The following is a 24,085-nucleotide window of genomic DNA, read 5'->3' as shown; positions in this document are numbered from 1 at the left end:
GTTGCAGCAAAGTAGAAGAGACTGAAGTCTGCCGACTTGGGAATTCCACCTGCACATTCTCCACCCTGGCTATGTGGCTGTCGAGATGGCTAAGAGATGGGCTTTCAAGCTCAGGGGTGCATTCCTGGTGCCTCCTTGCCTGTTTACATAGGCCTCTACAGTTGCATTGTCTGAGAAGACTCAGACTGCCCTTCCTTCCAGGGCCCACAGAGCTAACCATATCGCTCTCAGCTCCAAGTGGTTAATTAACCAAGTCCTCTGAGATGGAGACCACTGCCTTGAGAGGACATCCCTCAAATGGAAGTATCCAGTCCACCTGGGTGTACTTGGCTCCCAGAGAAGCTTACCGGGATTAGGCAAAAGCCAGCATTCTTCCCCCTGAGGGTTACCTCTCTGTCCTAACCCATCAAAACCTATAAAGATCAGGGTGAAAAAATCATTAACATCTTAATAAAGTCAAAACATGAGCACACAGTTCTCCCACAGCCTCTTATTGGAAAAAAACATAATTCCCCTAACTCAGTCGTATGTCCTTGTCCAAGCTTGGATGCTTTATATATAAAACTAGTATTTTAGCCTGTTACATTAACGGGTGCTAGAATATATGACTTTGTGTCTTTATTTCTGTCTCTCTCTCCCTCCTGCTGTCTGTCTCTCTCCCTGGCCCCCTTTGTCTGTCTGTCTTTCTGTGTCTCTCCCTGCCCCTGTGTCTTCTTTTCACTCTATTTGTCTCTCTCCCTGCCTCCTATGCAGCACCATTTCTCTCCCACCACTTCCCTGTGCAGCAGCCACAGCAGCATTCCCTCCCCCCACACCACTTCCCTGTGCAGCAGCAGCGTTTCCCCTCCCCCCCTTTCCCTTCCCGCGGTCTGGCCGGCTCCCTTAGTCCCTTACTGCCCCCCCTTCCCTTCCCACGGCAATGGATGCCAGCTTTACAGTTGGGGGGGGGGCTCTGTTAAAAGGTCACCCAACTCAGGGTCTATGGTTGCTCTTGCAAAGGAAGTAGTCCATCAACTGATTGGAACTGAGGGCCATTCATTTGGCTCTACAAGCCTTCAAGAAAATCCTGGTGGGCAAAGCAGTCAGGGTGTTTTCAGACAATGCCATGGTGGTGGCGTGTGTCAATAGATGAGGGCACCAAGAGTATTCAGTTAAAGCTCGATCCTGTTTTGATGGACAGAGATCCATGTACTGGCCATTTCAGCAGTGCATGTAGCGGGAGTACAGAATATTCAGGAAGATTTTCTAAGTTGCCAGACTCTGGATACAGGAAAATGGTCTCTGTGCCAGAGAGTCTTCAACTATAACGTGAAGAGATGGGGATGACTGACGTTAGATCTCATAGCATCAGCAGTCAACAGGAAGGTGTCTTGGTTTTTCATCCATAGATATGAGCCAGGCAGCACAGGTCTAGATGTGCCAGAGGATGAACTGTTGTATGTTTCCTCCATGGCCAATGATAGGTCGAATAGTCTGAAGAATCTCGGTGCACCAGGATCTAGTGCCACCCATGATGGCCTTGGTATGTGGACCTAGTTCATCTCAAAAAAGATGAGTCTCAGTCTTCCTCTACATTCCAAGATGCTATCGCAAGGGCCAGTCAACTTGAAGGATTTGGAATACTTTGGGCTTACGGCATGGCTCTTGAGCATGCAGCCTTAGTACAGAAGTGATATTCAGAGATGGTGATAGCTACTCTCTTAAGATCAAAGAATCCAGCTATAGTTGTGGCTTATGCTAAAGTGTGGAAGATTTTTCATCGCTTCTGGGAGACAAGGGATAAGGAGCCAGTTCGGGATCCACTATCAATGGTACTGGTTTTTCAAACTAAGATAGCATGGAGATCTCTGACTTCTCACCTGGATATAGTCAGGTTTCTGAAAGGAGCATTGAGGTTTCAGCCTCCTATACATAGTCCTTTTCCAATGTGGAATCTTAATATTGTTCTCTGGGCCCTTAGTAAGGTGCCTTATGAACCTTTGAGGGAGGTGACATTGTTGGATCTTACCGTCAAGATGTTTTTTCTTGTCACCATAACACAGAGGGTGTCAAAGATTCAGGCTCTCTCTTGTGTGAAGCCATTCTCAGATTCATGGAGGCTTCCTTTTTACTTAAGGTGGTGTTGGCATTCCATGTAAATAAGGAAGTGCCTTTCATCCAACAGTAGTAAAGAAAAAGGATGAGGTGTTAGCTTTACTGGACATGAGGAGGGTGCTTCTCTGTTACCTTAAGGTGATGAATGATTTTTGCCTTTCAGATCATCACTTTTTCATGCTAATGAATTCTGGTTGGTGTGGAAAGCCGGCATCTAAGGCTGCCATTACAAGAAGGATTCATATGGCAATTTTATCAGCTTATATTGGATGCGGTAAACAACTTTCGATCTCTTTGAAAACACATTCCACAAGAGGTATGGTGTCTTCATGGGCAGAGTCCCAAGCAGTCCTGCCCGAGAAGATTTGTAGGGCAGCTATGTGGCTTACCCTTCATAGTGTCACAAAATTATATAGAGTGGACGTGGCAGTGCAGAGGGAGGCCGATTTTGGCTCCTCTGTGTTATCAGCAGGCTCTAATGCCCCACTCTAGATTCTAGAAACTGTTTTGGTATGTCCCATCCATTCAATACTGATGTGCTTCTTGCACTAGAAGGGAAGATTAGGTTCTTACTTCAAAAATCTTCTTTCTGTAGAAGAGCATATCAGTCTTGAAGCCCGCCCTATCAGATGAGCTATTAACCTATTTGTCTGCCTCAGACATGTGTGACTCTTCTAGAGCTTAAGTGTTTGAGGCTTGTGCAAATGAGGACATAGTCTGCTGAGGCAGAGCACACAGGAGCAGGGCAGGGACAAACTTTATACCCGTTTCATTCTCTAGAACTGGCAACAGTGGAGCAATGCTACTGTAGCATAATGATCCAGGACTATAGTGGTAGTCAGAACCAGTTCAAGAAATATATTACAGAGCAAGGATTGTGCTGCAAACACAGATGTCCGATACATGCTCTTGACTTTTAGTACTGAGCTTATATTGCCCAGATGACCGACCAAAAATCTGGCCGAACTTCACCTGTGGGAGATGGTTTTTGCTGTTCTATAGCTGTTGCACTGCACTTCTTCAAGATGATTTGTGCGGTTTTACATACTCAGCTCTAACAAAAGGAAAAGGCTTGAACATTTTCTTGCAGCACTCACTGTACACAGTTTATTGCTTTAATTTTCTATAACAAGTTTGCCTTTTCTTTGTTTCAGATTGCTGTATATAATCATGCTCGACCTGATGTGCTAAAATGGACCTGGAACAATAACAAATACAAGCTGTGCACTACCAGCAGATATACAAATTGCTTTATCATTCTCCCTGTTGATCAGACTGGTGTGTTTGTTGTCCCAACAGGTGTAATTCAGCCATGTGAAAAATTTTCTATAGTCCAGTTCATGTATGCAATTCTCAGAAGAGCTGGCAATTAAATTGTCTCCTATAAGCTCAGCAGCAAATGGTACATAAATCGTATGGCACTGCCAGATTTCCATCTGTTCTCAGAGCTGCAGACTGTGCACATGTGTCTGCTCATGCATCTTGGCTTAATGATATGAGGTTCGGGAGAGATAAATTATGCTATTGCTTCAATATATATCTAATATATATGTGTGTGTGTGTGCGCTACTGAATCTGTGGATTGCCCTATATATAGCTGCTAGGCTATTAGTAAAATGGCATGATACATTTATGCTTAAGGCAATTTGGAGTTACCAATCATTTTGAAACTGGATACACACAGTACACACATATATAAGATTGACTGCAAACTTATTCCCAACTAATCTGCAGTATTTTTATTTATTTACTGCATTTATATTCTGCCTACAACTAAGTGGATTACAATAATAATAATTTTTTAAAAATACATAAAACTCTATTTTACATACACAATTCTGTTCTCTGCTGGACGTAATGACATATTCAGCCTCCCTTATTTCCACAAACTTGGCCCATTCAAACAACAGAAAAAGCTTGTATGAAAAGATGCTCTACATTTTAAAAATATTTGAAGCTACATTTGAGCATAATCATAAATATCCAGGCAATTTGTTCTACATCAAAGGCCCTGAAACTCATGAAGCAGCTTCCCTGGTCTCAACCTAATGTGGACTACTCAACCCTGGAACTTCTAATTGCTTTGTGTGTTCCACTCTCAAAAATTACACCGGTTTATATCGTCACACTATCTGAGATAAATACCATGGAACTAAAGCATATATATAGACTAGTAAGTGACAAGAACTTATATCAAAATTCTGTATACTACGGACCACCAATGTAGTTGCTTAAAAATAGGTGTGATGTGCAAACTTGGAACCTCCTACAATCAGTCTTACGTTTGAATGATCTGCAAAGCCCTTGATGCAGCCACCTTCAGATACAGTGTGCTACAATAATCTATCTCTGTCAACACCAGACTCTGAACGACAGTTTCTAAAATCACTCAACCAAAGCATTGATCTCAATTTACTCAACACACAAAGCTGAAAAAATGATCACCCTGCATATCCAATTTCATATCACATAGACAACCTAGAATCTAACATCATACTTCGGGGTCCTTTTACTAAGGTGCATTAGCCGTTTTAGTGCACGCTAAACACTAATGCACCCATTATAAGTCTATGGACGCGTTAGCGTTTAGCGCGTGCATATATTTAGCGAACGCTAAAATGGCTAACTCACCTTAGTAAAATGATCTCTTAAACTTAACTTACATCTAGAAAGAGAGGCCACAAAGGCACATCCTAGTGGGCAACAATGAATCTAACTGGCGTCTCATTATTTATGTGTGCAATAATCATGCATTGTGATTCTTTTCCCCAATAGTAAGTAGCAATATGCATGTTCCACCACCCCTCCCCCCCCCACACACACACACCGCTTTCTCCCTCTGACCTGGATACAACAATTACCTAGTTACCCAGTGATGTATCAACTTACATCTCATATCAATTACTTTCCTACACTGGCAATTAACAGTATTCCAGCCTCCAGCAATATCTCCCTGCTTTATCTAACAGTTTACTCCAGCAAAATAATTATTCCTTCCATGGGGGAAGGGTGTCAGTAATAGTCTATACTCTCATTGAAATCATCTATAGTACTTGAAGATTGGAGAAAAATAAATGAAATAATATAGATTCCAAGTTGACAAAATTATTAGGCAAAATTAAATAAGAAATTAAAGGCTCTATTTACAAAACAGCGGTAGAGGTTTCTACTGTGGGCCGGCAAGGTAAATGCTCCGATGCTCACAGAAATCCTAAGAGCGCAGAAGCATATATCTCGCCAGCCCATGGTAAAAACCTCTACCGCGGCTTTGTAAAAGCCGGTGTAAGGAAAGTAAGGTCTCTAATTTATAAGCATTATTCAATATTGAGAACACATTTACGCTCTACCTAAATGATCACTTTTAATACAGTCTTGTTTGCTTCCAAAAGTACCTCTAACTGAACTAGATCAAAAAATGCTAAGCTCTTCCCTTACCAACCCATTAGACATTTACATAGAAACCTTAAAAAAAAAAAAAAAAGTGGCTCCTATATCCAATGTCTGAGGTTTAAGACCAAGAAATAACCTTCTATGTAATTGTGTAGCTCTCCCTACATCAGGGAATACTTGAATTTTCTGACCACGGAAAAAAGTATCTTTATTCTTAAAGTAAGCTTCTAATACCATCAATTTATGTTTTTCAGAAGAGAATGCCACAAAGAAGGTGGCTATGGTAGAAACGATATTGTCAAAACTGTCCAGGAAATGAGCGATCCCCTCCCATTATATCCAGGCCACCCTCATTAGGATTCTCAACTCAAAAACTTTGGGCAATGTGGAGAGGTATTTTCAATATGACATCCAAATTCAAGGGGTCCTTTTATTAAGGTGCACTAACCGATTTAGCGCCTGCTAAATGCTAAGGCACCCATAGAATATAATGGATGCCTTAGCATTTAAAGCACGCTAAATCGGTTAGCGCACCTTAATAGAAGAACCCCCAAGTTTGAACGTTTTGTGGAACAGGCACAAAAATCCAGTAGTGACCATTACCGTTTTCAAAACAGAAAAATCTGAATCTTTTTGTTTCAAAAATGGCCATTTCTCAGATGTGCTTGTCCTAGGTGAGTCTATCTTTTTGGAAAAGCGGAGACTTAGAGGAGACATGATAGAAACCTTCAAAATCCTGAAAGGCATAGAGAAGGGACAGATTCTTCAGACTGTGGGGGGCCACGAGTACAAGGGGACACTCAGAGAAATTGAAAGGGGACAGGTTTAGAACTAATGCTAGGAAGTTCTTCTTGACTCAGAGGGTGGTGGACACATGGAACGCGCTCCCGGAGGCTTTGGTAGGGCAGGGCACGCTACAGGGGTTCAAAGAAGGTTTGGATAGATACCTACAGGATAAGGGGATTGAGGGGTACAGATAGACATAGAGATAGGTATAGGAAAGGCAGGGACACTTAACAGGTCATGGACCTGATGGGCCGCCACGGGTGCGGGCTGCTGGGCACGATGGACCTCTGGTCTGACCCGGCGGAGGCAACTCTTATGTTTTTATTAACCATTTTTGAAAAAACCTCATCCAAAAGAAAAACGCACAAAACAAGCCATTAGGATGTAGGAGGGGCCATCATTTTTATTAAACTGGCCACATAGACATTCCAGAAAAGCAGTATGGCAGGCACTCTATGGGACACAGTAGTGAACCTCACGCAAACATTCTCACTCTTATATTGTTTGGTAATCCTTCCAAAACCAACCGAACACCTACTGGACACAACAGTACACCACACCAATAGCCCTAATGACTGCAAATGTTACCAATATATAGGTACAGTGGGATTTGGGTGGATTTTGAAAGATTCATATATTCCAACATAAGTGTAGAACATCTCTATGGTTGACTACACCGCCCGCCAGGCTACTCCAGAGATCTGCTTGCTGCTTTGTTAGGACGCCATGATATCTGAAGCTATCATACAGGCAGGTATGCACTGTTTCATTCACATCTTTGGGGGTGGGAGGGGGGTCAGTGCCCACCAGAGATGGGGGGGGGGGCATGCCTTCATTCCTCCAGTTGTCATCTGGTCAGTTTGGGGACCTTTATGGCACTTATGGCTCCAAATGTCCAAATCATGCCCTGGACGTTTTCTAAAATGTTTGATTACTGTAATCTCTTTAATTGCCTATCGGAGAGACCCAGATAATATTAACAAAATTGGATTATTGTAATATTGATATTAGCTGCACAAGAATGGAGACAGTTTGTAGCATACCTGAATTTTTCAGCACCGACGATAGCAACCTGCAGTGAATTTTCCAGTATACTGTATATTTAAATGCCATGGCCAGTGTTTAAAATAAACTCTGACTGCAAATATTGACCTGATTTTATATGTCAGCTTAGGTGTTCATGTTTGCATAGCTCTGCCATTCCAGCTGGCAAGATAAGAGCAGCATTTCTTATCTGAGTCTACTCCTCCTCTGCCAGTGTCAATCTGAAGACTGAACCTCATGGGTCCTGTAGTCCGATGCAGTCTGCGAGCCCCTCAAGTTCTGACAGAGGAGACTGATGCAGGGAAAAAACAGTGGGGTGCTTTTATTAACATGTGCTTAATTTGGAATAAAGGCTTACTAGTACTGGCTGTCCCTTCCCCATCGCGAGAGGAGTCTACTATTGAACTGTTAGCATCTACTGGGGTCTTCTGTCCTCTTCTGTACTATCCCTCTTTAGACTCATTCTTACTTGGATTCTCTTATGGGGTTCATTTCTCTTTCTCTTTTCCTCTTCTTCTTCCCTTTTTGACCTAGATTTCCTCCCCATTTTGTCTATTTTGTGTATTTCGTATATCTATCTATTTCACAGGTCGGGAGTAGGGCTGGGTGGGGGGTTGCGGGGTGGTTTGATCCAGTTTTCCACGGTGTATTCTAATGTATGTTATAGTATTGGGGTGTTACAATCTGTCCTGGGGGGGTTTTCGGAGGGTTTAACATGAAAAATTGTATTGAGCACCTCTTGATCCTGAGACATCTGATCTTGGTTGTGTTTATGACCTTTGCTCTCTGTATGCCCGGTAGGGCGGTTTTTTCTGGATTGATGGATGTCCATTTACTCTGTTATGTTCTGTATGTACTGGTTTGCTCAATAAAGAAATATTATACAACAACAACAAAAAAAATAAATAAAATTTGGGGGGGTAGGGGTGTGTCACATGCAAGGAAGTGTTATCCAGCTAGCATGTTCACATTAGCATGTACTAACTGGATAATGCTAAGGGGGGCTCTTTTACTACGTTGCGCTAAAAAATTGCTTGCAGTAGCTCCAGCACAGGCCTTTCCCACTGTGGCCACTTTTAGCTGGGCAATAAAATGGTCCCATTTTCCCTACTAATGGCTATGTGCTAATTTCCTCAGCATAAGGTCATTCGTGTGTGAGCACTTACACATAGTTTCTAGGTGGTAAGGGGGTCACGTACCAACTCTAATCAGTCAGCGTGCAGCAATGTTGCTGTGCTAACCGATTAGCGCAGAACATACCTATTCTCCGTCCCCAAACATGCTTCCAGCGCTAAAACATAAATTCTGTTTTGTAGCATGTGGGAAGTACACGCTGATCCCGAAACTAAACTAAACTAAACCTTAGGTTTATATACCGCACCTTCTCCACAATCGTGGAGCTCGGCACGGTTTACAGGAAAAGTGAAGGGAAAGGAACTCCATGGAATGTGTTAGATGAGGAACAGAGGAAAGAGGGAAGTTGGAGGACAATGGTGTCAGATTAGGAGGGATGTTAGGTTTTTGAGAATAGCCAGGTTTTCAGCTGTTTACGGAAGGGCTGGAGAGCACTTAGGATCCGAAGAGGGGAGGGAAGGTTGTTCCAGAGCTCGGTGAGTCTGAAAGGGAGGGAAGTCCCTAAACCACCATGGGATACCTGAGTTGCTCCACGATAGAGCTTTTTACCCTGCAGTAAGCACTCATTATTACCTCAGCTTAGTAAAAGAACCCCTCAATGTGATAGCACCTCCTCAATAGGAGACACTAAGTGCACCCACATTAATTTTTTCAAATCCCATGTGTTAAGGGAAATGTGGCCTAGTGGTTAGTGCTGCTGCCTCGGCACCATGAGGTTGCGAGTAGAGAATGACACAGAGACAAATTTTTCTCTGTTGTTTCATTCACATCTTTGGGGGTGGGAGGGGGCTCCGTGACCACTGGGGGAGCATGTGTGTGTGTGTGTGGAGGGGGGGGGGAGATCATGATTACATGTCTGGACAGTTTGAGCATCTTTTTTGGCACTTATTTTTTGCTAAAATAGGTCTAGCCCCAAACATACAAATTGTGCCTTGGCCGTATTCTTAAAAAGTTTCAATATGGCAGAAAAATGTCCAAGTCATAAGCTTTCCCTACTCCTGCCCACATCATGCCTCTAACATGCCCCCTTGAGATTTGGGGCTCCTTTTACTAAGGTGCGCTAATGTTTTTAGCGTGCGCTAAAGATTAGCACGCGCTAAACCAAAAATACTAACGCAAGTTCTATGGAGGCGTCAGCATTTAGCGCGCGCGATATTGTAGCGTGTGCGCTAAAACTGCTAGCGCGCCTTTGTAAAAGGAGCCCTAAGACAAACTACAGACAAACAGCCTAGAAATCCGTCTAGAAAACAGGTTTAGAAAAGAGCAAATTGGAATGGTTTTAAGAGAAAAATGCCCATCTGCCCCTTTATGCCACATTTTTTCCTTTTTGAAAATGAGCCCCACAGTCATATAAAGAACCATTGAAAGAATCCCAGAACGTAGAGCAGGGGGTCTCTAAAGTCCCTCCTCGAGGGCTGAATCCAGTCAGGGTTTTAGGATTTCCCCAATGAATATGCATGAGATCTATGTGCATGCACTGCTTTCAATGCATATTCATTGGGGAAATTCCGAAAACCCAGTGGCGTACCAAGGGGGGGAGGGGGGCGGTCCACCCCGGGTGCATGCCCCAAGGGAGTGCACAGCTGGCCACCCTCCACTGTTCTCCCTAGAGTGCGGCTCGCTTAGAGCAGGGGTGCCCAACCTGCTTCCCTTCCCTTCTCACCGCTGCCATCGGGGAACAGGCCGGTGCCGTGTTCTTTGATCTCCCTGCTTCTCTTCCCTGCGGGGCCGACCAACTCTCGTCACCCGACGTCAATTCTGACGTCGAGAGGATGTTCTGGCTAGCCAATCACTGCCTGGCTGCCCGGAACATCCTTTCCGACGTTAGAATTGACATTGGTCGGCCCCATGGGGAAGAGAAGTAGGGAGATCTCGGCTGTTCCCGATGGAGGCAGTGGCAGCGGCAGCAGCCTATTCCACGGCGGCAGTGGCATGGGAGAGGGCAGGAACGAAGAAAGAAAGGGGGGGGACAGGGAGCCAGAAACAAAGAAAGGGGGCAAGGAAAAACAAAGAAAAAAATGGGGCACGGAATCAGAGAAAGACAGACATAGAGAAAGAAAGGGCATGGAGAGAGAAAGAAAGAAGGGGGCAGGATGAAACAAAGAAAAAGTTGGAGGGAATGAGGTCTGGAGGAGAGGAAGCATACAGGAGGCTGAAAGAAGGGACGAAATATTGGATGTACAGTAAGAAGAATAAAGTGCAACCAGAGACTGATGAAATTACCAAACAAAGGTAGGAAAAATGATTTTATTTTCAATTTAGTGATCAAAATGTGTCCGTTTTGAGAATTTATATCTGCTGCCTATATTTTGCACTATGGCCCCCTTTTACTAAACCACAATAGTGGTTTTTAGCACAGGGAGCCTATGAGCGTTGAGAGCAGCGTGGTGCATTCAGCACAGCTCCCTGCGCTAAAAAACGCTATCACGGTTTAGTAAAAAGGGAGGGGTATATTTGTCTATTTTTGTATAGTTGTTACTGAGGTGACATTGCATAAAGTCATCTGCCTTGACCTCTTTGAAAACCCACGGAATATAAATAATAATTAACATTTTCTCTGCGTACAGTGTGCTTTGTGTTTTTAAAATTTAATTGTTGGTAGATCATTTTGACTTGGCCACGAATGTAAGGGGGAGGGAGGGCGGGTAGCTGCTGAAAGACATCTAGTAATCCTTGCAGGCTTGACTGTGCAGGGAATTCATTTTGTAAAATCATGTTTTGTTATGTGACTGGCATTATTTAGACTTTAATTTCTATGAATGAATAGAATGAAAATGATATAAAATTACTTGCTTGTTTTTATGTGCGTGCTCTGAAGGAAAGTGGAGAGACAGTGGGCAGAGGACGCTGAAGGGAAATAGGGAAGAGAGAGTGGGGAGAAGACACTGATTTATAAATTGACAATTGTACAGAATATTGTTTATTTTTATACTTTAATATAATAAGTTCAATATAAAACAATTCAAGCTTGTGTGGATGGAATCAGGTGGTTTGCGGGGATGGGGACCAAGCTTTACGGGGATTAGTCCAATAAAATGGTATTTTCTTATTTCTCATTATTTGTTTTATTTTTATTTGTTAATTTGTAAAGTGGTGATTGTTATGTATCAGTTTTTTCAAATTTACATCTACTGTCTTTATATTTTGCACAGTATTAGAAGACATGTGTTTTTGTGGAGTTGCATTGTATGCAGAGTCTGGTTTCTTGGCGGTTCAGTTTAACTTTTGTCTACATATTTCTATTTTTAGTTTGTGATTATTCCATATTGGGCAAGGGTGTATCTATGTTCTGTGTGTATGAAAAGAACATAGTTTTCAGTTGGCATTGACTGCAGGATCAATTGACTGTGCGGGATCTGGCTTGTTTAGTTTTACAATGTATGTGTTGGTGTTCTAGTGCTCATTGCAGTGTTTAAGATGCTGCCTTTTCCTAGGTACACTCTTGTTGTGCAATATGTGGATTGTTACTAAAAATCATATTTTTCATATAGATGGGAGGGGGTTGTCAAAAAATGATGGGCCCTGGGTGTCACATATGCTAGGTACGCCACTGCGAAAACCTGACTGGATTCGGCCCTCGAGGAGGGACTTTGGAGATCCCTGACGTAGAGCATACAAAGTGCACCTTCATGTCACATCCTTTTAGGCACATAAATTTAGCTACTCAGCTGTTTTTGAATATCGGGCCCTACATGTTTTATCCTTTAACTGCTGGAGACATCCTAGCTTAGTGTTTCAAGCAACCATCTGAAAATCAGGTATACCAGGGTTTGAGTCCTGCTTCTTTCAAAGAATGACCTGAGAAAGTCACTTTCCTTCCAGTTGAAGACTAAATATATTGCAAGCTATTCCCCTTCCCTGTCTTTGTATAGTTTATAGTAAGAACACCTCTACATTTAACTGTTCTACTCAATGCAGCTATTCACAGTTGCCATAGTAACGTGCAATAACTTCTTTAACTAGATCGGATTGCTACAATACCTTTCTGTCTGACTCTGAACATAAACTGAATGACAAAGTTTCCCTGCTTGCTGCCTCAAAACTGTTTTACAATAGGGTATGTAACCCTTTATAAGCTATACACGAGAGTTAGAAATAAATGGTGGAGGGAATTTGGGGAGGTAGACACATTTATACCTATACAGCAAAACTGCCCAGAAATAGGTATTTCCTTATACTGTTAGACCGATCCAGACAACTGGATTGTGTTCTCCAACTAGCAGATTGAGGTAGAGTACTGGCAAGGTTCAGGTCTGCAACATCCTTATAAGGATAACGACATCACTGAAAAGTCAGTCTTCTCTGCTTCTAGCAGATGGTTGCAGTTAGAGAATGACACGGGGATAAATTTTTTCCCGTCCCCAAAGGAACTCATTTTCCCGTCCCTTCCCCGCAAGTTCTTTTCCTGTCCCTGCCCCATTCCTGCAAGCTCCGTCCTCAAGTGTTTGGGGCTTGTGCGGTTAAGGCAGAGCTTACAGGAATGGGGCAGGGACAGCGACAGCAACAAAACTCGCAGGGACAGGATGGGTCAAATCGAGTTCCTGAGGGGACGGGGAAAAATTTGTCCCTGTGTCATTCTCTAGTTGCAGTCTGACTTGGAGCAGCAGAATTCTTTTGGGGGCTGGCTCCCTGGGGCTTGAGCTATGGTCGGAGTCCCAAGGCAGTCTTTCAGCATCCGCAGTTCAGCTAGGGAGTTGCTCAGATTTACGAATCAGGTCTATGAGTCCACTCCTATGACGGCTGGACTGCTAGAGTGGCTGGGCCCCAAAGGGCTGCTGTTTAAGGGGAGCTATGGTATACTGAGTAATGCCTATCTTTGTTTGGAAGGCTGTATCCACCCCTTGTTTTTGCCTCTTTCTTTTTCTGCTCCTTTTTTCTCTTCCCCCCCTACACTACTCACTAGACACTGAATCTCACTGTGGAGTAAAAAAAAACAAAACAAAAACCCCAGCATTCCAGTCATCTTGGATGAATAGCAAGGATGGGGGGTGCTTAGCAGCCAAGTTAGGCTATGGTAGGGAGTAGTTCATGAGAAGGGGGCTTGACTAATAAGGGTCAGCATTATGGAAGTTAGCATTGCCATCAGGGTTTTTTTGCCTAGTATGTGATGGGGCTGCCACAGGACCTGAGATGGTTTGAAAATGGAGGAACTTGACACCTCACCAAGCAGTGCAGTAGGTGTTATAAGTTGATGGAAGTTTCCCACATCCACAACTCAGCTGGGCAGCTTTGCAGATGACGCAAAACTATAAAAAAAATGTCAACACACATACATATGAGAACTGTGAAAAATTGCAGGAAGACCTTAGGAAATTGGAAGACTGGGCATCTAAATAGCAGATGAATTCGGAGCTGTTACCGTCGCAGCCAGTGCTAAAAACACTAGTGTGCTTTTGAAAAAAAAAAAAAAAAAAGGGGGGGGGGGGTTGAATTAGTTAGTTTGGCATTTTTCATTTTTGTTCAGTTTCTACATTTCACTTCAATCTATATCCCCAACCATTTTGCCTATGTTCTGGTTTTATTTGTTTGTTTTTTAACAGATTCTAGAACTGTAGTGTTGCTAATTCCAGTCAGGAACACAACTTTTTTCTCGTTTCCTCACCCCTTTCTCTTTTCCTGGAAATCTGTTTTCAGACTGCAGGGTTGTGGTTGGTGTGGGGGGGGGGGGGGGTCCAGTGGGAGTAGCCTTGGGGGGTCTGAGTGGGCTACCTTTAGGAGGGTGGGGGTGTCCATCAGGAGGAACTGGGCATCCCTCCTGCTGGTGTAGGTTGCAGGGGGTCGTGGCGGGTGGCGGGCAGGAGGGACTGGGCATCCCTTCTGCCAAAATCATTTGGGGGGGTCACGGTAGGTGCGGGCAGGAGAGATTGGGCATCTCTCCTGCCGGTGATCATTTTTGGGGGGGCGGTCGCAGCAGGTTCTGGCAGGAGACATTGGGCAGCTCTCCTGCCGCGATTGCTGGGGGGGGAACGGTTCCACAATTCTCTAACTGGCGCTTATGAGAGATGCCAGTTAAAGAATTGTGCTTTTAGGCAACGGACTGGTCCCTCCCACACCTAAAAGGTTTTGTTTTGGGCGTTTGGGACTTGAGCGATTTTTTTTTTTTAAATAATAGGGCTTAAAGGTAGACGTAGTGGCGGTCTGGGCAATTAAACGTCTGAACATACAGGTACGCCATTCTCGAAAAAACCCACAAAAACATTTTGGATGGTTTTTTTTGAGAATGGACATTTACCTGCTGCTGCCTACTTTGGGCACTTAAAGCCTTGGACCAAAAAGGAACTTAGATAGGTTTTTTTATTATGCCCCTCCATGTTTCTATTTTTTGTCCATGTTTCAGTCATTGCCTAGTCCAAGCCCTGATTTTTTCCAAGTCCCATTTTCTATTTCAAGCAGCCTATCCTAGTACTAAGAACTCAGAATTTCAATGCTGCTTTCCCAAATCTCCACCCCTGTAACTCGTTTCTGTTTGCTGAGACCCAGGTTTAGCTGTGAAACAAAACCTCAGTACGAATGCCAGCCCTGGCCCACTGGTCCTCTTCTATGTGAGTACCTGCCTGGTTGGGAAACCTTACAAAGGGAAACCTTGAGGAAAGCAGAAGAAAGGGTTCCTAATGGAAATGTGGCCTTGATGGGGAAGAGGTGGGTGAAGACCCTAATGGGGAAGAGAGCCTAATGGGGGGCATAGGAGGCTTGAGGGGTAACAGCAGATCACACTCTTTAAAGAGCCTGGTAGGCACATATTTCTGATAATGTTCTATATAATATATTATGTTAAAAAGAAAGCAATTACTTTTGCATAAATTTTGATTTTTTTAATGCAAAATTTCCTGGGGTGCAATAAAGAGCCCCCATGCACACATGCAAATATTGTATTTTCAGTGAAATTTTGCATTCTAAGATAGTGGCACAAAATATTGTTCTGCTGGCAATGAAAGAGTGGGAAGACCTTTGAATATAATTAGCAAATTATTGCCAATTCATGCAGAACAGCTGCACTAATTAAGACTTTATTTGAAGCAGATTACAATTAGTTGTATGAATTCAGAATTTTCTAATAAAGTAACTAGTCCACATGCACTCCATAAAGCCCACATAGAAGCCAGCATTGACTACACAGACAAAAATAATTTTTTATTGTTATGCTGAAGTGAAATTACATTTTTACTAACTACTAAATATCCACCTTAATCCTTCTTTCTAAATTACATTACTGAACAGTGATACATTGAGTATAGGTTTCTTACCTTTTCTTGCCCCCCTCCCCCAACACAGAGATAGCTGTTTAGCTGATATCCATCATCTCCAATATCCTGGATTTTTTGCTCCAATATATAACTCCCTCTGTGCCAGCCAGACCCTTCAATCTTTGGAGCAGCATTTGCTGTGGTTACCTTCTGTATGCCAAGTCTCACGTCCCCCAATGAGGAATTCTATGTGTAATGGATTGGGCCTGAATTTGTGGAATCAACTTCTGGTGGAGCTGCATTCATTATCTTCCTTGGCAGTTTTTAAGAAAAGGCTGAAGGTGCATTATTTTCTAGAGGTATCTTCTGTTAATTTAGATTGTCTGTGAGCAGAGACCTGAGCCCCTCTGGTGGTTTAAAGAAAAATCACAAATAATGAAACATTGAGTCTATGAGAAAATAGAAGATAGGTTTCAGCAGTACATGTTGAGCTTCATAACTGCAGAAAGTGAGCAGTGGATCCTATTGGGAAAATAAGGTTAGGTCCTGCTACTTTTGGTTCAACATGAACATAATTTAACCTCCCTAGCTAAATTGGTTAACTCATCTAAAAAAACATCATGCTTTCTTGACACCAATCCTCCAACTTGGTTGAATATTTTGCAAGCATATTTTGTTACCTCTTAACTTAACACTATGATTTGCAATAGTCTTACTACTGGTGTAGTCCTACTAGGCTGGAAATCACCAATAGTTTGTCCTGCCTTGAAACATCACAGCCTAGATGCCACCTCAGTAGATACAGACCCATTTCCAATTTCTAATTCTTGTCTAAATTACTCGAAGAATATTTTTTCTCAACTCTCCCAACATGTAGAAGCTAAGACTCATTTAGGTATCTAGGGGGTCAGTTAAACTATCATATGTCCTTACAGAGCTAAATTACCTGAATTATTTTTTTTCCAGTTTCCTTGCTTTATGGCACATTTGTTTGGTTCAAGCCTACCTGAGTGACTCTGTTTGCACCACTTTATTCTTTGGTCACTAGCAAATTTGATTGTTGTAATGCTATTTATTCAGACCTTTCTGCAGTTGCTCTAAAGAGATTACAGTCAGTCTAAAACACAGCTGTTCGCCTTCTTGCACATGCCCACATGTGTGATTATTTTACTCCCATAGTAACTTAGTAGATGACGGCAGATAAAGACCCAAATGGTCCATCCAGTCTGCCCAACCTGATTCAATTTAAATTTTTTTTTTTGTAATTTTTCTTCTTAGCTATTTCTGGGCAAGAATCCAAAGCTTTACCCGGTACTGTGCTTGGGTTCCAACTGCCAAAATCTCTGTTAAGACTTACTCCAGCCCATCTACACCCTCCCAGCCATTGAAGCCCTCCCCTGCCCATCCTCCACCAAACGGCCATACACAGACACAGACCGTGCAAGTCTGCCCAGTAACTGGCCTAGTTCAATATTTAATATTATTTTCTGATTCTAAATCTTCTGTGTTCATCCCACGCTTCTTTGAACTCAATCACAGTTTTACTCTCCACCACCTCTCTCGGGAGCACATTCCAGGCATCCACTACCCTCTCCGTAAAGTAGAATTTCCTAATATTGCCCCTGAATCTACCACCCCTCAACCTCAAATTATGTCCTCTGGTTTTACCATTTTCCTTTCTCTGGAAAATATTTTGTTCTACGTTAATACCCTTCAAGTATTTGAACGTCTGAATCATACGTCTTCTGGCGCAAGCCTCCTATCATTTTCGTCACCCTCCTCTGGACCGCCTCAAGTCTTCTTACTCCCATCTTTATAAAGTATCAGTGGTTACCTATACAATTTAGAACTCCGCATAAAATTCTCACACTTGTCCATAAGATTCTTTATATGTATGTAGAACCTTATCGGCAAGTGTGAGAATTTTATGCGGAGTTCTAAATTGTATAGGTAGCCAATGATACTGTATAAAGAGGGGAATAAAATGATTTCAGATGTGGGAATGTGTGAGAACAGCTTCCTTAGCCTTTTTGTTCTCTCCTTATGCGCCATCCAGGTTCTTATATTATAGGGCATTCATTGTTTGAGCATTCCTTGCTTCTTTTTTTTTTTCTAATTTCTATACCTTTGGAATTCACTCCCATCTCTTAGATCAGAGCATTTATACAGAGCAGGACTGGTACATGGCTTTTACAGAGATTTGTGACTGTACAGCTTAGAAGGAACATTAATTTTAAATAAAAGCCATTTTTTAAAATAAAAGCCATTTCTATATGTAGAATATGATTCACACACAGAAAATGTTTTAAGAAATTACATGCAAATGCTTTTAGTTTTAAAAATAAAATAAAAACATTAAAAAATAAGATAGCTAAGCTACTGAAGAATCGATGACGATTATTGCAGCTGTTCTAAAAGCATTATTGAAGATTACTGCACTTATTTCCGAGGATCCTAAAAGCGTTTAAGTATAGTTAAGCAACATTACTGAAGGAAGTATCATTGAATGCACTATATGGTGACTATTAGATAATACACTGCAATTTAAATCACGATGGCCTCCAAGTCTATACACAGTTTTACTCATAAAATTAATAAACTGGTGTGAATTTATAGTCAAAGAAAAAAAAACCCCTCCCACTATATTATTTAACGCTAACTACTTAGGTGGCAAAAACCACGGTTAAATACCACCGGGCGACGAATTATCGCATCAACAATTCTGCGCAGCCGCATTTGCTCTCCGTCCCGGCGAATGCAACAAAGGCTCACGCTGACATGCGCACAGGCCAGCGACATCTCAAGCCATCTCAAGCTCTACTGGCCGGTAGGTGTGGCGACCTCCATGTGCAGCGATCTGGCTACACGTGGAGGTCGCCGCGCGCATGCGCGAGTGTACATCCGCGTGAGCCTCGCTCTATTAGCCGGGCTAGAGAGCGAGTGCGGCTGCGCCGTATTAGTGAACAAGCAAGGAGGAGGCGGGACGTCTTGGAGGTAGGTGGTCAGCTAATGGTTTGTACGCTCTCACGGGAACCCCGCAGGGGCTACCTTCGTCACTGCGGCAATCCCGCAAACCCCGTCCCAATAGCTCTCTACATTTGTCTTTGATATCGCTCGCTCCAGGCCCCACCACAAGTTCCCTTGCCCTGGCGTCTCGCCTTAGCGAAAACAGGAAGTAGCGGCAGTGGAGAGCGGGAGGTTTTAGAGTAGTGGTTTCTTTCAAACTCCAACCCTTTGTAGAGCCACATTTTGGATTTTTAGGTACTTGGAGGGCCTCAGAAAAAAAAAAAAGTTAATGTCTTATTAAAGAAATGACAATTTTGCACGAGCTCGTTATAGTTTATAAATCTTTCCCTTTGGCTAAGTCTTAATAATAATATTGTAATTTATAGCTAAGGAGACGTATGATCAAGAAACTGCTTAATTTTACTTTTGTGATTGTGATAAACATATTGAGGGCCTCAAAATAGTACCTGGCGGGCTTTTTAGGTACTTGGAGGGCCTCAGAAAAATAAAAAAAAGTTAATGTCTTATTAAAGAAATGACAATTTTGCACGAGCTCGTTATAGTTTATAAATCTTTCCCTTTGGCTAAGTCTTAATAATAATATTGTAATTTATAGCTAAGGAGACATATGATCAAGAAACTGCTTAATTTTACTTTTGTGATTGTGATAAACATATTGAGGGCCTCAAAATAGTACCTGGCGGGCCGCGAGTTTGAGACCACTGAGGTAGAGAGATGTTTAGATTGAGGAGAGCGCAAGCGAGAGGGGGAAATCACTCTTTTGGTTCTCGAATTCGTGCGAGGGAAGCCGATTGTGTGTAACTTGGCGTCTTTGGATCAGTGGAAGTGTTCGCGTGGCACTTGCTTAAGCCAACCTACCTGGAAAGAGGTGGGAAGTTACTTCGCAGTGCCTAGCCAGAGGTCGGTCTTGATGTAAGAAATGCAATGTTAGGAACACTGCATTAAGTTGCAGTACATGGTGTTTTAATAGCATTCCTGGTGCAGTATTTGCTTTGCAACCTCTGGGTCATCTTTGACTCATCTCTTTCCTTCTCTATGTATATACAACAGACCGCCAGCTTCTTTCTAAATAACGTTGCTAAAATACGGACTTTCCTTTCTGAGCGCCCTGCCAAGACCCTCTTCCACACTTTTGTCACCTCTCATCTAGATTACTGCAATTTGCTTCTTGCAGGTATTGCGCTAAACCATCTTTCTCCTCGTCAAGCTGTTCAGAATTCTGCTCCAGGCCAGTATATTTACTCTGTAACTCCTCAATATCTGTCCTCTCTCATCTTTTCCCAATACGTTAACCTGGGAATTTTTTCGGTCACTCTTATTTGCATCCTTCTCAACTGCCAACTCCTTGGCTCTGTTCCTTTTCTCTTGCTGCACAGTAAGTCAGGAACAACCTGCCTGACTCGAAATGTCAGGTTCTGTTTCTGGCAGTATTCAAATCCAGGCTGAAAGCCTACTTTTTCGAAGCTGTGTTTTTAAGTCCTAAACCTACCAACTTGTAAACCATAATATTTGTTTGTCGTTCCCTCTGTGGTCTTCTACCCTCTTCACCCCTTTGTATTTCCCTACATGAACAGCATATATTGATTCACCATTTTTGTCCAGTATGTCTGCCATCATTGGATTGTATACTCTTTTCAAGTAGGGACTGTCTCTTAGGTGTTTAATATACAGTACTACATGTGTTCGGTAGCACTATAGAAATAATAAATAGTGGTAGCACTAGTAAACTAATGGCATGCTAAATTACTGCTAGTGTCAGAAAAAAATGTGCCCACTGCAGTGGCAGTACACATCTGCAATCTTGAATAAATATTGTCGTTGTCAGTGTGAATAGGGACTGATGAGTGCACGAACACAAAAGGAGATTTATTTATCACAGGTTGGATTTCTGATTTTTCTATCTCCCCTCCCCCCCATTGGTGGCTTAAGTGGACTTTGGACTTTCTACCCCACATCACATTGGTGGGCCATGGGTCTCCTAGCATACCCAGCAACTTCCCCGTGCACCTCCAAATTTGGAAGCAGGTGTGATAGCTTCCTCTGTGCCTCTATCTTGAAAAGTGGTGGCATTTAACCCCATGTGGTGTCAGCCTTCCAAATAAGGCAGGCTGTAGCCATTTTTCAAGGGGTAGAAGTGAATGAGCATTGCTCACGCCTCCCAGCTTAGGTGTTTTTCGGGGTGTGGTGGTAATGGTGGTGGCAATGACTGTGGGTTGTTAAGGAAATGTTTGGGGTTAGGAGTCACTAATGTTATGTAGTGTTAGGGAGTGTGGTTGAAAAAAAAAAATGCTATATATTGCAAATATGCCTCAAGTTTGTTTTTAAAATTTGTTGTACCGGTATTGTTTTTCAAACAAAATATCAGAACAGTTTACACAAACTATTTTTGTTTATAAATATAGGGCTCCTTTTAAGAAGCCGCGTTAGCGGTTTAACATACATAATAGCGCGTGCTAATTTGCCGGCCGTGCTAACCGCTACCGCCTCCTCTTGAGCAGGTGGTAGTTTTTTGGCTAGCGCGGGGGGTTAGCGCATGCTAAAAAGGTGCGTGCCATAAAGCCGCTAACGCGGCTTTGTAAAAGGTGCCCATAGTATCAGAAATAAAGACATGGATAGAACAGACTGCAGCATCTGTTTGAACGATTGGCCCGTACCCTTCACAATCCTCCTTCAAATGTAGAGGGAAAAACAGGTTTTAAGAACTTTTCTAAATCTAGAGAAGGGAGGCCTTGTCCTAAGATATTGTGATAGTGCTTGTGTCAAGTAGTAAAAGGCATCTAGATTGATATGTAAGATCTAGCTTAGAACTGGATGCGACTGGTATTGCCAGGCAGTTCCTGAGATTGGTGTAGTGTTCTTCGAATGTATAGGATCAAATAAATAAGCTGGTCAACTTGAGTAGAACATCCTATGAGCTAACATCTGTATTTTAAACTTTAACCCATGCACTTCCGGAAGCCTTCCAGCTGGGACACCGTAGTGTGCCACCACGCCGAGAAGTTTACAGGACACTGTTCTAGAACCTAATTATTATGGTTTACTAAGGGCTGCCATAGAAACCCCAGTGCTCTCAATAAAAAATTGCAATTGAGCAGGTTTGAAAAATGTATAATCTGTTACCCTGATATGTTACTAAACATTTACAAAGAAACCTTAATTGATACTCTGCTCCAATTGAAATAACGCTTGATATTTCAAAAAATTTTCTCTCTGAATCTATGTCCATTGTGAGACATCGGGAAGTATAAATCTCCTAAATAGGAGATTTGTTTGAGATATAATCTCGGCACCATTTCTTGATCTTAATGAAATACAAAAGAGACCAACATTGTTGCCTGCCTAGAAAATTCTATTTCCGATGATTCCAGCAGTGCAGAAATCTCTAAAGTTGTCTTTTCATCTTTTATGGTCCGTCTTCAATTTTTCTCAAATAGTAAATTTTCTGAACTGGAGGAGTATTGGACTTGGGGTTCTTTAAAGGAGTAATCAGAAATTTTTTTAAGAATTCCTGGGGCGTCATAAATCTAGAAATAGGAAAATTAAAAAATCTCAAGTTTTAAGCCTTTACTTTAATTTTCCAAGTTCTGAATTTTTCTGCCGCTTGTTGAGCTACAAATGTTTTTTGTCTCTCTAGAATATTTTTCCACCCTGTCTGAGGTAGCTGTGTGTTGCCGTGTGAAAAGTTAACAGTTTCCACTTGTTGCAGTTTAACAGATAGATTTAAAGAAACAAACAAAATGAGCACATATCTAGTGTAAGTTTTTTGATAGCAGTCCTTAGTCACAGTCCACGGCCCCTCTAGCAGCCTGTGGGGGGAACAGAGGTGACAGATTTCCAACATCTAAGGAATCGGTGAAAGCTGAACCTTTTCTTCCTTCTCCCTCACCACCAGTACGCCAGACGACACCAACACAATTTTTGGCATCAAAATAGATGGTATATTCTCTTCCGGGTTAAATGCAGGACTTCAACGCATCTCACCAGGCAAACTCTCAAGACCTTCCAATTTGCTTGCCGAATTGTCCATTATTCTTCCCGGAACTGGAGGTGGATTGGGTCCCCTAGGGCTCAACAAAAGCTCACCCTGACTGGGTTCTTCCCTCAACCTAGTAGTGGAAGTGCCCGACTTTGTTGCATTGCCTATATATGCTGTTACATCTGATGTGGAGATGAAGTTGTAGAAACGGGTGGAGGGATAACCTCTGCCTCCTTCTTTTTGGCATATAAAAAAAAAAAAAAATCAAAGTAATATATAAAACAAAAACTATAAGTCTGAAGAATCAGGAGCACTCAACTACCACATCCTGCTCTGACACTAAGGAGCACCCTGGGGTTGTGGGTTCAAACTCACACTGCTCCTTGTGACCCTGGGCAAGGCACTTAATCCCCCCATTGCCCCAGGTAAATTAGATAGATTGTGAGCCCACCAGGACAGACAGGGGAAAATGCTTGAGTACCTGATTAATCTCATGTAAACTGTTCTGAGCTTTCCTGGGAGAACGGTATAGAAAATTGAATAAAAAAAAATATGGTAGAATATTTTTGAATACAAACTAATTTGTGAGTTAAATGCAGGGGTTAGACCCAATAACTGAATTAATGGAAGTTTGGTCGGCCATAAGGTCATCTTCAAGATATGTTCAGATTTTAACTCTGAAGAAGTTAATTGTGGATTAACTATACCTTGTATTCTAGGTGAACAAGTCACAGAGGTGCTTTATCTTGGTAGAAAAGTATACTGCTAAATCTTCAGCCAGTACTAAACTCTTAAATTGGCTTTCTTAATCTCAGAACCAGTTAATCCTATTAAAATGGTGAGATTCAGTAGAAATGCTAAAAAGTCCTATTTTTCCTAATACTTTCATGGTATTACACGCTAATAAAACCTCGCTAGATTTGGTTTTTGTCCATAATTGTTTAATTCTGTGTATCTGGGTTGCTGTTTTTTCTTTTTTGTTACATGGCATTAAAATTATTTGAAAGCCGCCTTTGATAAGGTAGCCTCTCTGTAAAATAAAATTTGTACCTGGGGCAGTGAAGTTAAGTGACTTGCCCAAAGTCACAAGGAGCAGCAGTAGAAATTAAATTCGCACATCAGGGTGCACTAGGCTACTTTTTTTCTGTTGACATTTCCAGAAAATAAGGAAGGTCTAGGTTTGTTTTGCTGCTTGTTATATAGTTTCAAAGTGCCTGATAAAATAACTGGTATTTCTGCTTCCTCCCTCCCAAACTGATGCAGAAAAAGTTCAGTTACTGCCTCTGTTAAAGCCCTGTCTGTGCTCCTGAGATGATTTATCTATTGTGTTTAGACATTTTTGAAGTCGAAGTAATTTCTGAAGCCAGCCCAGTACCTTTCTCTCTGACCTCTCTGAATGCAGGAGAGAAAATGCTGCTCTGCTCACACTTTTTTTTTCCCTTCCCTGCTG

At 42.3% G+C, this 24,085-nt stretch overlaps 1 protein-coding gene across 4 annotated transcripts in view; it reads left to right on the top strand.

Moving 5' to 3' along the window:
• Positions 1-15,819: 15,819 nt before the first annotated feature.
• SLC36A4 (solute carrier family 36 member 4) overlaps positions 15,820-24,085 on the top strand; it is a 70,746-nt gene continuing 62,480 nt past the window's right edge. The window contains exon 1 of one of the 4 annotated variants that reach the window (XM_033948623.1): positions 15,820-15,973. The gene's annotated coding sequence lies outside the window, so the exon portion shown is untranslated. Of the gene's footprint in view, positions 15,992-18,422; positions 18,627-18,873; positions 18,894-24,085 lie in introns of those variants that run through there. The other 3 variants (XM_033948624.1, XM_033948622.1, XM_033948626.1) reach the window with 3 other exon arrangements.

The sequence above is a fragment of the Geotrypetes seraphini genome, chromosome 6, assembly GCF_902459505.1.
Source record: "Geotrypetes seraphini chromosome 6, aGeoSer1.1, whole genome shotgun sequence".
Lineage (NCBI taxonomy): Eukaryota > Metazoa > Chordata > Amphibia > Gymnophiona > Dermophiidae > Geotrypetes > Geotrypetes seraphini.
Note: the sequence above shows the minus strand (reverse complement) of the source record. Positions and strands in the feature narration are given on the sequence as shown.